Raw genomic sequence first — 12753 nt, forward strand, 5'->3', positions numbered from 1 at the left:
AACTTGATTAATAGCAGTTAATGGACTTCGCCTCCAAGAACTTATCCAAATCTTTTTTAAACCCAGCTACACGAACTCCACTAACCATATCCTCTGGCAATAAATTCCAGAGCTTAATTGTGCATTGAGTGAAAAGGTCTCGGAGGGAACGGGGAAAGCCATTGGGGGTCCCCTAGGGCTCGGCGCGCGCAAGGTGCACAAATGTGCAGCCCCTTGCGTGCGCCAACTCTGGATTTTATAACATGCTCGCGGCAGCTCGCGCATATTATACAATCAAGTGTCCATTTGTGCGCTCCAGGTAGAGTGCACAAATGTACTTCCCGCGCGCAGATTTAAAAATCTGCCCCTCAACTTGCTCAGGGAACACGCAGTTGATAGTATACTGAGTGACATACACTAACCTTTCACTATTACTCCCACCACTTAATTGAAACTACTACTACTCAACAGTACCAATTATTTACTCTGACAATTCTACCTATATTTGTTACAAAAGGGTACAAAGAGAAAATATATACAGTGTTTAAAGTGCTGAGAATGAAAGAAGCTAGTCCATGAATGAACATAGTACAGTTCTTTCCCTTAGACATGGTCATTTTATTATAATTTATTTTAATTAGCTAGATCCAGCAAACAATAAGACAAGGAAGACACACTGAGGTAATATGCATATAATAGGCTGCGGAAGATTGGTTGGTGCAGGGAGACAGACTCTCTTTTTGAGATGTTTAAGAGATAAGCAGTAGGAGAAGAATCAAGAAAAAAGAAAGAAGGAGAGAGTGCCACTGGAAAGAGAGATAAGTATGTGCACACACTGACGCTAGTTGGAACCAACCTTATCAACTACAGCAGATGAAAGTAAAGAGAGAGAAAAGAGAGAGTTACAGTAAAATAAAAAAAAGAGAAAACAGATACAGACACAACAAAGCAATCAGACAAAAAAAAGAAAACGAGAGAGAGAGAGAGAGATACTTACCCAGAATACTCTGAACTTTGCCTTTGTTCGATCCAGAAACCTAGAAAGACATAAAACAAAGACAAAGAATCAATTCTTGGAAATACACAACAGAGACAATTTTACTGCATGAGATAAGAGTTTCTTTAAATAGTTTATATTTATCTGACAGAAAACCTGAATAGAAACTTCGTTCAAAGGTGCATTCTATCCAGATTCTTTATAATGACAGTACCTAAAAGGAAGACAAAAGAAAAATATGTAGTTTTATATATATATTTATTAGGCAAAAACAAGGAATAGATTGTTATTGAACATATAGAATAAGAGATTATTTTTATGTGCAATACTATATATATAATGCTGGTGATTTCATCTATTTACTTTATGTTAAAACTCTGCCTTTCCCTTCTATCTCCAAGAGATTGCTCAGTTGGATATAATTCCCCTTAGTCCTGGTAAGGTACCCTGACAGAAAAGAGAGCATTCCTCTTAGCTGCACCTTTTGTGTAAACATCAAGTGATGCCCAGTTGGAAACTTCTGAAAACCATCTATTGTTACACCTCAGCAACCAACAGCAGGAGGGTTATCACAACACAAAGGAGGGGGGGGTTTAAATTGCTGCTACTGCGGCAGCTACAGGAGGATTTGAGACTTCTACCTGGTGAGCCAGCGCCTACAACTTTTCTCCGGTCCCATTGGGAGGGGCCTCTGCCCATATAATCTGCGCTACTGCGGTGAACGAGCCGCAGCTACAGGAGGACTTGAGACTTCTACCTGGTGAGCCAGAGCGTACAACTTTTTCCGGTCCCCGGGTCCCTTGACGTCATTGGGAGGGGCCTCTGCCCATATAATCTGCGCTACTGCGGTGAACGAGCCGCAGCTACAGGAGGACTTGAGACTTCTACCAGGTGAGCCAGAGCCTACAACATTTCTCTGGTCCCCGGGTTCCTTGACGTCATTGGGAGGGGCCTCTGCCCATATAATTGGTGCTACTGTGGCGCGCTGTGCCACCGGCGTGCCGCCAAAGGGGCGCACGTGGCTTGTTCCGGCTTTGTCCGGATTTGGGTGGAGTTGCGGCGGAGAATGTCTCAGAATCTGTGGCTGCCAAAGATCCCAAGATAGTTTTTATTGTATCTTGAAATAAAGAATCTCTTCAACTTTTACCTAAAAAGATGCCCCACACCAAGAGGAAGGGTAGGGTCAGAGGAGAACCTCCGACTCCAATAACCCAGGCTCCACCTCAACTTTCTATTGGGAATTTTTTTTCACGTGTTGGTGCAACTACTTCCGGAGTGCTCCCAGGCATTGGCGCAAGTGCAGAGCAGGCACAGGCGCCGCTGGATTTTAATATCTCTTTGAGCCTGGAGAGCCTGAGATCCCTCAGCCACCGGGTCTTGAACAATCTCCAGTTTTGAACATCGATAACCGACCAGAGCAGCCAGAGGATGGCGTTTCTATCGGAGGAAACCTGGAGATGGAAGGGGCAAGACCTAAAATTAGGGGGAATGCCGATGGGAAGATTGGGCTCCCCCTAACTTCAACACCAATACAATATGAGGGGAGGACTGTGGCCTCTAATGTGAGGAAGAAACCCGGCCCTCAAGGAACAGTGAGTCTTTCTAACTCATTAGTCCCACAGTCACAGCCTATAACGCTGGAAAATATTTGGTCCATCTTAACTGACTTGAAAGCAATTATCACGACTTTAAATACAACAGTTGTAGATACACAAAATTGTATGTTAAAAGTTGAACCAGTAATAGTACAACAAGTAGAGAAAATATCAGGATTTGAGAACTGGTTCAATCAAATTCAGAAAGTTCAAACAGGGTTGATTCAGGGAGAAATGGCAAATAATAGGAAAATAGAATGTTTAGAAAATCATTTAAGATATAATAATTTGCGAATTCTTAATTTTCCAAATGTGAAGCTCATATCTCCATATGAGCAATATAAGAAATTTATGGTGGAGAATTTAATGTTAACTGTAGGTGAGCTACCAGTTATTGAAAAAATATTCTTTGTATCATTGGGAAAAAAAAATGAAAATACTCAACAAAATATTCAACAACAAAATGAAATGGATAATATTACTGCCTTTCTTGAACAAACTATGTCTGAGCAGGTTGAATCTCGAGGTACATTATATGTAAAATTTAGAAATGCAGAGCAGAGGGATAAGATACTTAAGTTGTCTTTGAAGTATAAAGAAAAATTGTATTTGGGTCAAAAAATTTGGACCTTTCCAGATATAACAAGAACTACTCAAATTCGTAGGAGAAGTTTTCTCCAAATGAATCAAGAAGTAAAAACTTTAGGTGCTCAATGCACAATTTATTATCTGAGTAAATGTGTTGTAAAATTTCAGCAAGAGAGGTTTGTGTTCTTAGAACCTAGTGAGTTAAGGACATTTCTTGATGCAGATTACCTGTTACTGTTACTGAATCCTAGTCTCGGCAATGTGAAAATAGCACCATTTCTTTCCTAAAAATTATTACTACTTGATTTGCTCAATTATTATCTATCTTGGATCTTTTTGCTTTATAACAGGGAAGTTTCCTTTGTTTATGAGAAATATGGTTAATGGAATTTCCTTTTCTAATATTGTTCACGCTGTATTGATTATAACCATTATTTCCTTGATTTCTGGTTATTTACCTCTACCTAATTATTAGACAAGCGGATATTGCTGTCTGTATGTTTAAAAAAATCTGCATAAATAAAAAAAATAAAATAAAATAAAAAAAAATTGCTGCTACTGCTTTGCCTACCTGCCAAGCCCTTATTTATCACCTGAGAGGTGTTACTCTACTGCTTTTTCTAGCTGTCCTGCCCTTTTTATATCACCTTAGAAGTCTTGCTGCCTCATGCCTAGCCTCTTATATACAGCCTTAGGACTCTTGCTGCTACTGCTCTTCCTAGCTGTCATGCCCCTTATATACCACTAAGAGTCTTAGGGGCCGATGCAATACAGCGAATGAGCTGTATTGCATCGGCACTGTTTAACCCGCTGTTTATTGCATGGCGTCCCCCCCTTGTGGGCGCCATGCGGGCGCTAAGAAAGCGGGCCCTGAAACGTCAGCGCCCGCTTTCCACAAATTTTATTGCATCGGCCCCTTAATGCTACTCTGCCTTCCTGCCATGCCCCAGATGTAAGGCCCATAGGGGTCTTACTGCTACCACTCTTCCTACCTGTCATGCCTCTTATATACCACTTTAGGAGTCTTAATGCCACGCTTCCTACCTGCCATGCCTCTTATATACCACTTTAGGAGTCTTAATGCCACGCTTCCTACCTGCCATGCCCTTTATGTACCTCCTTAGGAGTTGCTGCTACTGCCCTCCCTACCTGCCTTGCATCTTATATACCACCTTAGGGGTCTTACTGCTGCTCTGCCTACCTGCCATACCCAAATGTACCATCTTAGGGGGGTCTTTCTTCCACATGCCTACCTGCCATGCCCCTGATATAACACCTTGGGAGTCATGCTTTAAATATGCCTACCTGCTATGCTGATTATCTACCAGCATGAGAGTTTTGGTGCCTTTCTATTGTTTGCTGTTTGAATCTCAGTGTCATTCTTCCACCCACCTTGTTTGCTTGTTTGTTGGTTTTACATGGGTGTTTTGTCCCTAGAAAAACATTGTGAAAAAAAGAAAAAAGTCCCAATTTCTTCCCCCATCTCACCTCTTTTCTGGTTCTTCGTTTTGTTGCACCCTCTCTACAATACCAGCCTAGTTCTCCCACTCTGTTTCTGTGTTAGTTATACCGGGGTGTTTTGTCCACAGAAACATAAATTGAAAAAATAAAATAAAATACCAGTTTGTTCTTTCACCCCCTTTTCTGGTTCTCTACCTTACTGTTTTGTTGTACATCTCTGGAATCCCAGCCTAGTTTTCCCACCTTTCTTCTATCTTGGTTATACAGGGGTGTGTTATCTCCAAAATCCTTCAATCAGAAGGAACATTTGCAGGCACAAGAGAACAGATGCACAGAAGAGATCTTTTACATGTTCTGAATGTCAGAAAGGTTTCAGTAGGAAGGGAGAACTAATGCAACACCAAACAATCAACAAAGAGAATATGGGAAAAGTTTTCTTAATAAAGCAAACCTCATAAATTACCAGGAAAACCACACTGATAAGAGACAATGTACATGTTCTGATTGTGAGAAAAGTTTCAATCAGAAAGCAAATTTCACAAGAACACCAAAATTCCACCCAGCAGCAAGATCAATTTCAAGTAGGGAATGAAATAAAAGTTTATGTCACAAAAGCAATACTGATGATAGATCATTCTCTTGTATTAAATCTGACGGGTGGCAAGTGCTTCAACGGAAGACAGACATTTTCCATGCCACTCTCCCTTGCTATTATGCTCCTTCTCCTACACCTTAGGGATCTCTCTTCCACTCAGCATTGCTGCCATATCCCAGACTCTACACCACTGTGGTGGTGGTTTGCTGCTTTGTTTCTTTATTGGTGACTTGAAGTTTTTCCTGCCACTTTTCCTGCTTCATTCCCCCCTCATGTTGTCTTAGGATATTAAAGTGGTACCAAGAATGGCATCATCTCTCAAGCTGCCTTCGAGGGTTCATGCCACTGTTATTGGTGCCCCTTTTTTTAGCTTTGGGATGTTCTTCACATTCTTGCTGCTTCTTTGCTCCTCTAACAGTGCCTTGAAGAACTTCTTTCACTGCTGGCACCCCTTTGCCCCTTTACAGTGCCTTAGGCTCTTCATGCCACTTTTGGTGCCAATTTGACATAGTCTTGATGCGTTGGCATGCCGTCACTCTTCTGGTGATGTCTATCTGCCAGTTATGTTAGAATTTATGAGAAAACCCCAATTATGGAGCCCAAAATAGACTGTAGTGCTTCCCCCCATAGGATTTAATGGTAAACAAATGAATAAATAAAAAAAATTAACTAAAATATATTTTTTTAAAACTAATGAACCAAATGGAGGTTCCCTATAAAATGAATGAACTAAGGGGCAGATCTTCAAAACCTGCGCACGGGCGTAGATTTGTTCGTGCAACCCGGCGCGAACAAATCTACGCCCGATTTTATAACATGCGTGCACTGCCGCGGTCATGTTATAAAATCCAGGGTCGGCATGCGCAAGGGGGTGCACAATTGTGCAACTTGCACGCGCCGAGCCATGCAGGCTTCCTCCGTTCCCTCCAAGGCCACTCCAAAATCGGAGCGGCCTCGGAGGGAACTTTCCTTCCACCCCCCTCCACCTTTCCCTCCCTTCCCCTATCTAACCCACCCCCCAGCCCTACCTAAATCCCCCCCTACCTTATCTCATTGAGTTATGCCTGCCTCTAGCATAACTCAATGAGATAAGGCGAACACTGGCCCCACCCCCGGACCGCCCCGGACCGCCGCCATGCTCCCGGCCCGCCCCTTTTTTGAAGCCCGGGTCATACGCGCATCCCGGGGCTTGCGCACGCCATCAAGCCTATGCAAAATAGGCTTGGCGTGCGCAGGGGCAGATTTTCTCGGGTTACGCGCATATGTTACACGCGTAGCCTTTGAAAATCTGCCCCAAAGTGAAATTAAAATGATACCTCTGCACACCCCTAATTATAGATATTAAATTTTGAAGAACCAGGAGCTCTGTCTCTGACTTTGTCTTTTTCATTTTCTCAGCTTCTACCTCCCTCTGTTCCCTATTTACCTTCCACCTGTCTATTTGTCTTTCTGCCTGGGCCCCACCCTCACAAGAAAACTTGTCTCTGACCAGTTGTGCTGCTGCTTGCGTGAAACTCCTTCTTCGCTGTTTATGCCTAGAAATTCTTTCCTGCTTTTTCAAGCTGTCAGAGGTCAGTGATAAAAGGGAAGCAATATTAATAACTTAACGGATGGCATTTGAGAGAAAGTCGAAGCTGCAGATAAGAAAGTCACTTTAAGTTGAAGACTGCTGACAGTGCCAGTGCCTCCACCCTGCTGGCTGCTTACCAGCGGATGATATGATGCAGATGTACTGAGCAGGCAGAAACTGACAACTTGATGGGAAAGTTTAGTATCATTTCATCAGATAAAGAAAACTAAATAAGAGGTCCTGAAAGACAGACAGAGGAATTAATGGAGGGTGGAGAAACACAGAAGAGAAGTGGGGGGGTGAAGGAAACATGTAGATAAGAGGAAAAGATAGCGTAGAAAGAGATAAAAGAGTAGTAAAGCAGAGTGAGGTAAGGCAAGGATAAATGAGATAAGTAGATAGATTCATAGTTAGCAGGGTTATCAAGGAGAAAGGAGAAAAAGGAACATGAGACAGAAAGGAAAGAAAAGAAAGAGGGAAAAACAGGCAGCAGCGAGATGAGGAAAGAGACCAACTGATAGGTGGAAAAAAGAGATACAAGAAGAGACACAGTCTGATGGGAAATGGTACCAAGGGGGAATAGACAAGAAGTAGATGGGGGACTAGTGGAGATAAGAAGTATAATGTACCTTTGATTTTAGTGTGGGAGGTGCTACAGGACATGCAATTGATCGAAGATCTAGGAGCCATCTAAGTGAACAGTAACTGGAGAAGTTCTAATGTTTTTTAAAATACTTTTTGCTTGTATGAAGCAGAATTCAATTTTAGAAAGCAATAAACAAATATTTGTATTATGAGGTTTGCAATCTGAAAACATTGGCCCCTAGCTGAATATTTTTGGAAGGTCAGTCACATGTTACATAACTGATAATTGGTTTTCATCTTAAAGATGGGTACTTTTATTCCAACAAGTCAAAAAGATGTTGAATTAGACTTCCAGTTGGGGGAAACACTTTTTACTTTACTTTCCCTACACAAACAGACCTGTAACAATGAACAAATAATTGTAAGGCAGTCTTGGCCCTTCTTCTAGTCTATAATATTAGGAATTTTGCAGTAGTGGGAGGTTCAGAAGGTATGGGGTACAGAGTGAATGATAGGAGGGTCCTTCTCCCAGAGGGTGGGTCAGTTTTTTCCACATATATAGGTGACTCCATGAATCATAGAGAGTGGTTTTAAGAAGTGAGTGAATAGAGAGATATCACATGTAGAACTCAGGGAAGGCAGCAAAGGAGTTGCCCCTGGCCTAAATTCAAAGGATTCACTGGAAAAGGGGGTTTCCATATCAATAAGGGCTAAAGTCTGCTCAGAGAAGATCCAGACCCTCAGATTACAGGGAAGGGAATGGATTGGATTGAGGTAGTCTGCCAACAGTGATGAATAAAGAATAGGGAGTTTTTTTGCCTTTTCATCTGGTTCTAAAAGAAGGAAAGGGTCTCGGTGAGAGTCTGAGTTGAAGAGCTGGATCTTTGAATTTACTCAGCTATCATAAGAAGGTTGCATGTTACAACAATTCTTTGGAATTTTGACTTCCACAATTTTTGGACAGTTTTGCTGATTTTTTTCTTGTCTCTGCTAATTGTCAATTTTGGATTATAAGGGGGTAATATTCAGTAAACCAGCAAGCAGACAAGTTGTCCGGCTAAAGTTCGCTGGATAACTTGCCCCGCCACCAGCCAACAATAAGGGGTGTGAAGGTCTGGAATCTGGGGTCTTCTTTCTACATGACCAGAAATGAGTCTGAGCCACGCACTTGCAGCAAATATGCTCTCACAAAAAAAAAGAGTGCTAGTGAAGTAAAATATGAGTTAGCTACCCATGTTGCTTGGCTCATCTCGCTACAAGCTCTGGGAGCCGATATAGGAGGTCAGAGGCTGCAGCTTCAGAAGGTGTCAAGGTCTGTTACATATGCTAGTGGAAGTAGTAGTGTGGACTTAGCAGTGGAAGAGAAGAATAGAGAGGCAAGAGGAGACCATGTACTCCTTAGAGGTTTGGCTCGATTTAGACATGGGGCCAGCTGAAAGGTGGTCCCGACTGTAAGATGGACAAGGGGCCAGTGAGGCATGCAAATATTCATCAAGTGGACAGAAAAAATGGGCAGCAGTCATATCATATGGGCGACATGTTGGCTTGGCAGTGAAAAAAATGCAGACCATTTGAATGGGCAAGAGCAGGATGAAATAAGCAGTTGATTCCCATCATGAATCAGCATGATGACACATTGGTGAGACCACATTTCATCGTTATTCAACTTGGTGGTAATTGTTTGGACTTTTCCTCATGAAAAAGCAACAGATAGTGAGCAGATGGAATAAAGAATAAGTATAAATTAATATAAATATAGTGAAGCAAAATATTTAGAAAGATAAACATTAACATGGTAAAAATTGTGTTTAATGCAATAATATATACAGTAGACATTAATAAATAGATTGTTTAATAAACGCACACGTTATGTACATAAAACAATTTCAGAAATTAATAATAAATAATAACTAATACAAGAACTTGAAGACCTGACATGACCATGTTTCAACATCTGCATCTGCATCAGGAGTATCATAGAGCACACTGCCCTAGTGACATATTGTATGTACATCATATAGATAATGGATTTATTCCTTGGTGCACACTCACTCTTAAGTAAGGGCTGTAAATATCTCTGCATAAAATACCTTTTAAGGTACCAATAATACAGTTCTCTTGCTTCTTAAAAAAATATCTTATAGAGCCGTTTTGCTTCTATGGAGTATTGTTTTTACGGCACAAAGAAGACTGCATTCAAATGGCAACATTAGCAAGGAAGAGAGGCTGGACTGTTAGATGATCAAGGGGTTAAAGGGTCACTTAGGGAAGATAGCCATTGCAGAAAGACTAAATTAATATTACTAATGAGGATGTTGGGGAGATATCTGTTCTAGGAACAGTTTTCAAGTGTAATAATTCAGATGAACTGAACCAAATCATGGTGAACTTGGAAGACGTAGTAGGCCAGATTGACAAACTGAAGAGTAGAAAACCACTTGGACCAGATGGTATATACCCCAGGGTTCCGAAAGAGCTAAAAGAATGAAATTTTGAACATATTACTAGTACTTTGTAACCTATCATTAAAATCATCTATTGTACCTGAGGACTAGAGGGTAGCTAATGTAACACTGATATTTCAAATGGGCTCTAGGGGTGCTCTGGGAAACTATAGACCTGTGAGCCTGACTACAGTGCCAAGAAAAATAATCATAACTATTCTAAAGTTCAAAATCACAGAACATATAGACAGACATGATTTAAGGGGACACAGCAGCATGGATTTATACAAGGGAAGTCTTGCCTCACAAATTTACTACATTTTTTGAAGGGGTTAATAAACATGTGGATAAAGGTGAACAAACATGTGGATAAAGGTGACAAAGTCCCTCATGAGAGGCTTCTAAGAAAACTAAAAAGTCATGGGATAAGAGGTGATGTCCTCCTGTGTATTGCAAACTGGTTAAAAGACAGGAAACAGACAGTAGGATTAAATTGCCTGTTTTCACAGTAGAAAAAGGTAAATAATGGAGTGCCTCAGGGTTCTGATGTTGGCACCTATGCTTTATAATATATTTATAAAAGATCTGGAAAGGAGTACAACAAGTGAGGTGATCAAATTTGCAGATAACAAAAAATTAATCAATGTACTTAAATTGCAGGAGGACCTTGCAAGACTGGAAGATTGAGCATCCAAATGGCAGATGAAATTTAATGCGGACAAGTGCAAGGTATGCATATAGGGAAAAATAACTCATACTGTATTTACACAATGTTAGGTTCCATATTAGGAGTTACCACCCAGGAAAATGATCTAGGTGTCTACTCCTCTAGTTAAACTTTTCATCCATTATAACGACTATAAGTCTTTGGTGTTGCTTTGGTGTTGTCACTTTTACTATGAATACTTCAGAATGTTTCTGTAACATCACCCCCTAAACCCCCTCACCTTCTGAAACCCACCCTGATTCAAAATGTCCCTTTACAGTGGTACATATATAGAGTGTCAAACTGACTTTATACAGAGGTGCTCTCCCTCCCTCTCATTAATCAGCATGCAATACATTGCAGGAGCAGAGTAATTAGCCTAACCATGCACCTTTTTTATTTTTATCATGGCTGCTATTTCCACTACATTTATAGCATTTTGATAAATCTAGGCCTACGTTTGGGGCTTAATTGATCCATGATAAAAATGCATACATAATTATAATTTTAGAATGACTCAGGTACACCTTAGACTGGTTATACTGTAAATTCTAATAAAGCTGCAGCCCCGTTTTTTACCACTTAAAATGGTGTTGACTCAATAATGTGTTGTAATTGTGGTTTGAGGGAGAGGGGCTGGGTGAGGGAGGCAGGGGGAAGGAAGCATCCCAATTGCCTGTATTATTGAATCACACTCACGGACTAGAAGCCAATGCAATTTGTACAGAGTGGGTAATTTGAGATCATTCATTGAAATGCCTGAAATGAATTGACCTATCACATAGTGTAATAGTTGCTTTTAGAAAATATTCTTACAGGGAAGTTTAAAATAGATCTTAGTAATAGTCTGCAGTGGATGAGGTAGAACATGAAATACTGTCTGAAAGTACATTTGTATCTGTTTCCAGAAACCATTGAACAAAGCCCCACATGAGAGACTTCTTAGGAAATTAAAATATAATGGAACAGGGGGCAGTATCGTATTGTGGCTTGCCAACCGGTTAAAAGATAGAAAACAGAGAGTAGGGCTAAATGAAAAAAAGGCGAATAGTGGAGTGCCCCAGGGATCTGCTCTGGAACCACTGCTTTTTAATATATTTGTAAATGATCTGTAAATGGGAACAATAAATGAGGAGATCAAATTTGCAGATGACACAAAGTTATTCAAACTTGTTAAATCACAAGAGGATTGTGAGAAATTGCAAGACGACATTGCAAAACTGGGAGACTGGGCATGCAAATGGCAAATGAAATTTAATGTAGTCAAGTGCAAAGTGATGCACTTAGGGAAGTTTAACCCAAATTATAGCTACCTAATGCAAGGTTCCACATTAGGAGTCACCACTCAGGAAAAAGATCTAGGTGTCATCGTTCAAAATGCATTGAAATCTTCTGCTGAGTGTGCAGCAGCAGCCAAGAAAGGAAATAGAATGCTAACGATTATTAGGAAAGGAATGGAGAATAAAACAGAGAATAATATAATCCCTCTGTATTGCTCCATGATGTGCAATCATCTTGAGTATTGTGTGTAGTTCTGGTCATCACATCTCAAGAAAGATATAGCAGAATTAGAAAAGGTACAGAGAAGGGCGATTAAGATGATAAAAGGGACTGAAACAATTCCACTATGAAGAAAGGCTAAAGAGGTTAGGACTCTTCAGCTTGAAGAAGAGAAGACTGAGTGGAGATGATATAGAGGTGATAAGCAAATTCAAATCTATCTACCCCTTGGGATCCTGCTAGGTGCTTGTGATCTGCATTGGCCACTGTTGGAAATAGGATACGGGCTTGATGGACCTTTGGTCTGACCCAGTATAGCAAGTCTTATGCTCTTATCTTAAACAAAAAGGATCCAAATTCTATATTACATAGCAGTAGATGAGCACAAAAGTAACTGTGTTCCTTTGATTTACAGTAGCTTCTGGTCAAAGATGACTTCTAAATCATGTATCTTATTGTATAGGAGGCCCGAGTGTTCCTGGAATGTATCTGATGTGAAACAGCAAGATTTACAAGAAGGATGACTTGATAAGTAGGGTGAGCGTTTTAGCATTTGTAAGGGGTACTCTGATCCCTTACCAATGCTTTTTTTTTTTTCACATTTTGACCAGATTTTCAAATCAACCCTGTATGGCTTTCTCCCAAAGCCTGGGATTAGTCAGCTCTGCTCTTGTGATGGACCCTATGGTTACATAACCATTAAGGCCTGGGTGAGCCTTTAGTTCATCTAGTG

This window comes from Rhinatrema bivittatum, chromosome 1 (assembly GCF_901001135.1).
Source record: "Rhinatrema bivittatum chromosome 1, aRhiBiv1.1, whole genome shotgun sequence".
Taxonomy (NCBI): Eukaryota; Metazoa; Chordata; class Amphibia; order Gymnophiona; family Rhinatrematidae; genus Rhinatrema; species Rhinatrema bivittatum.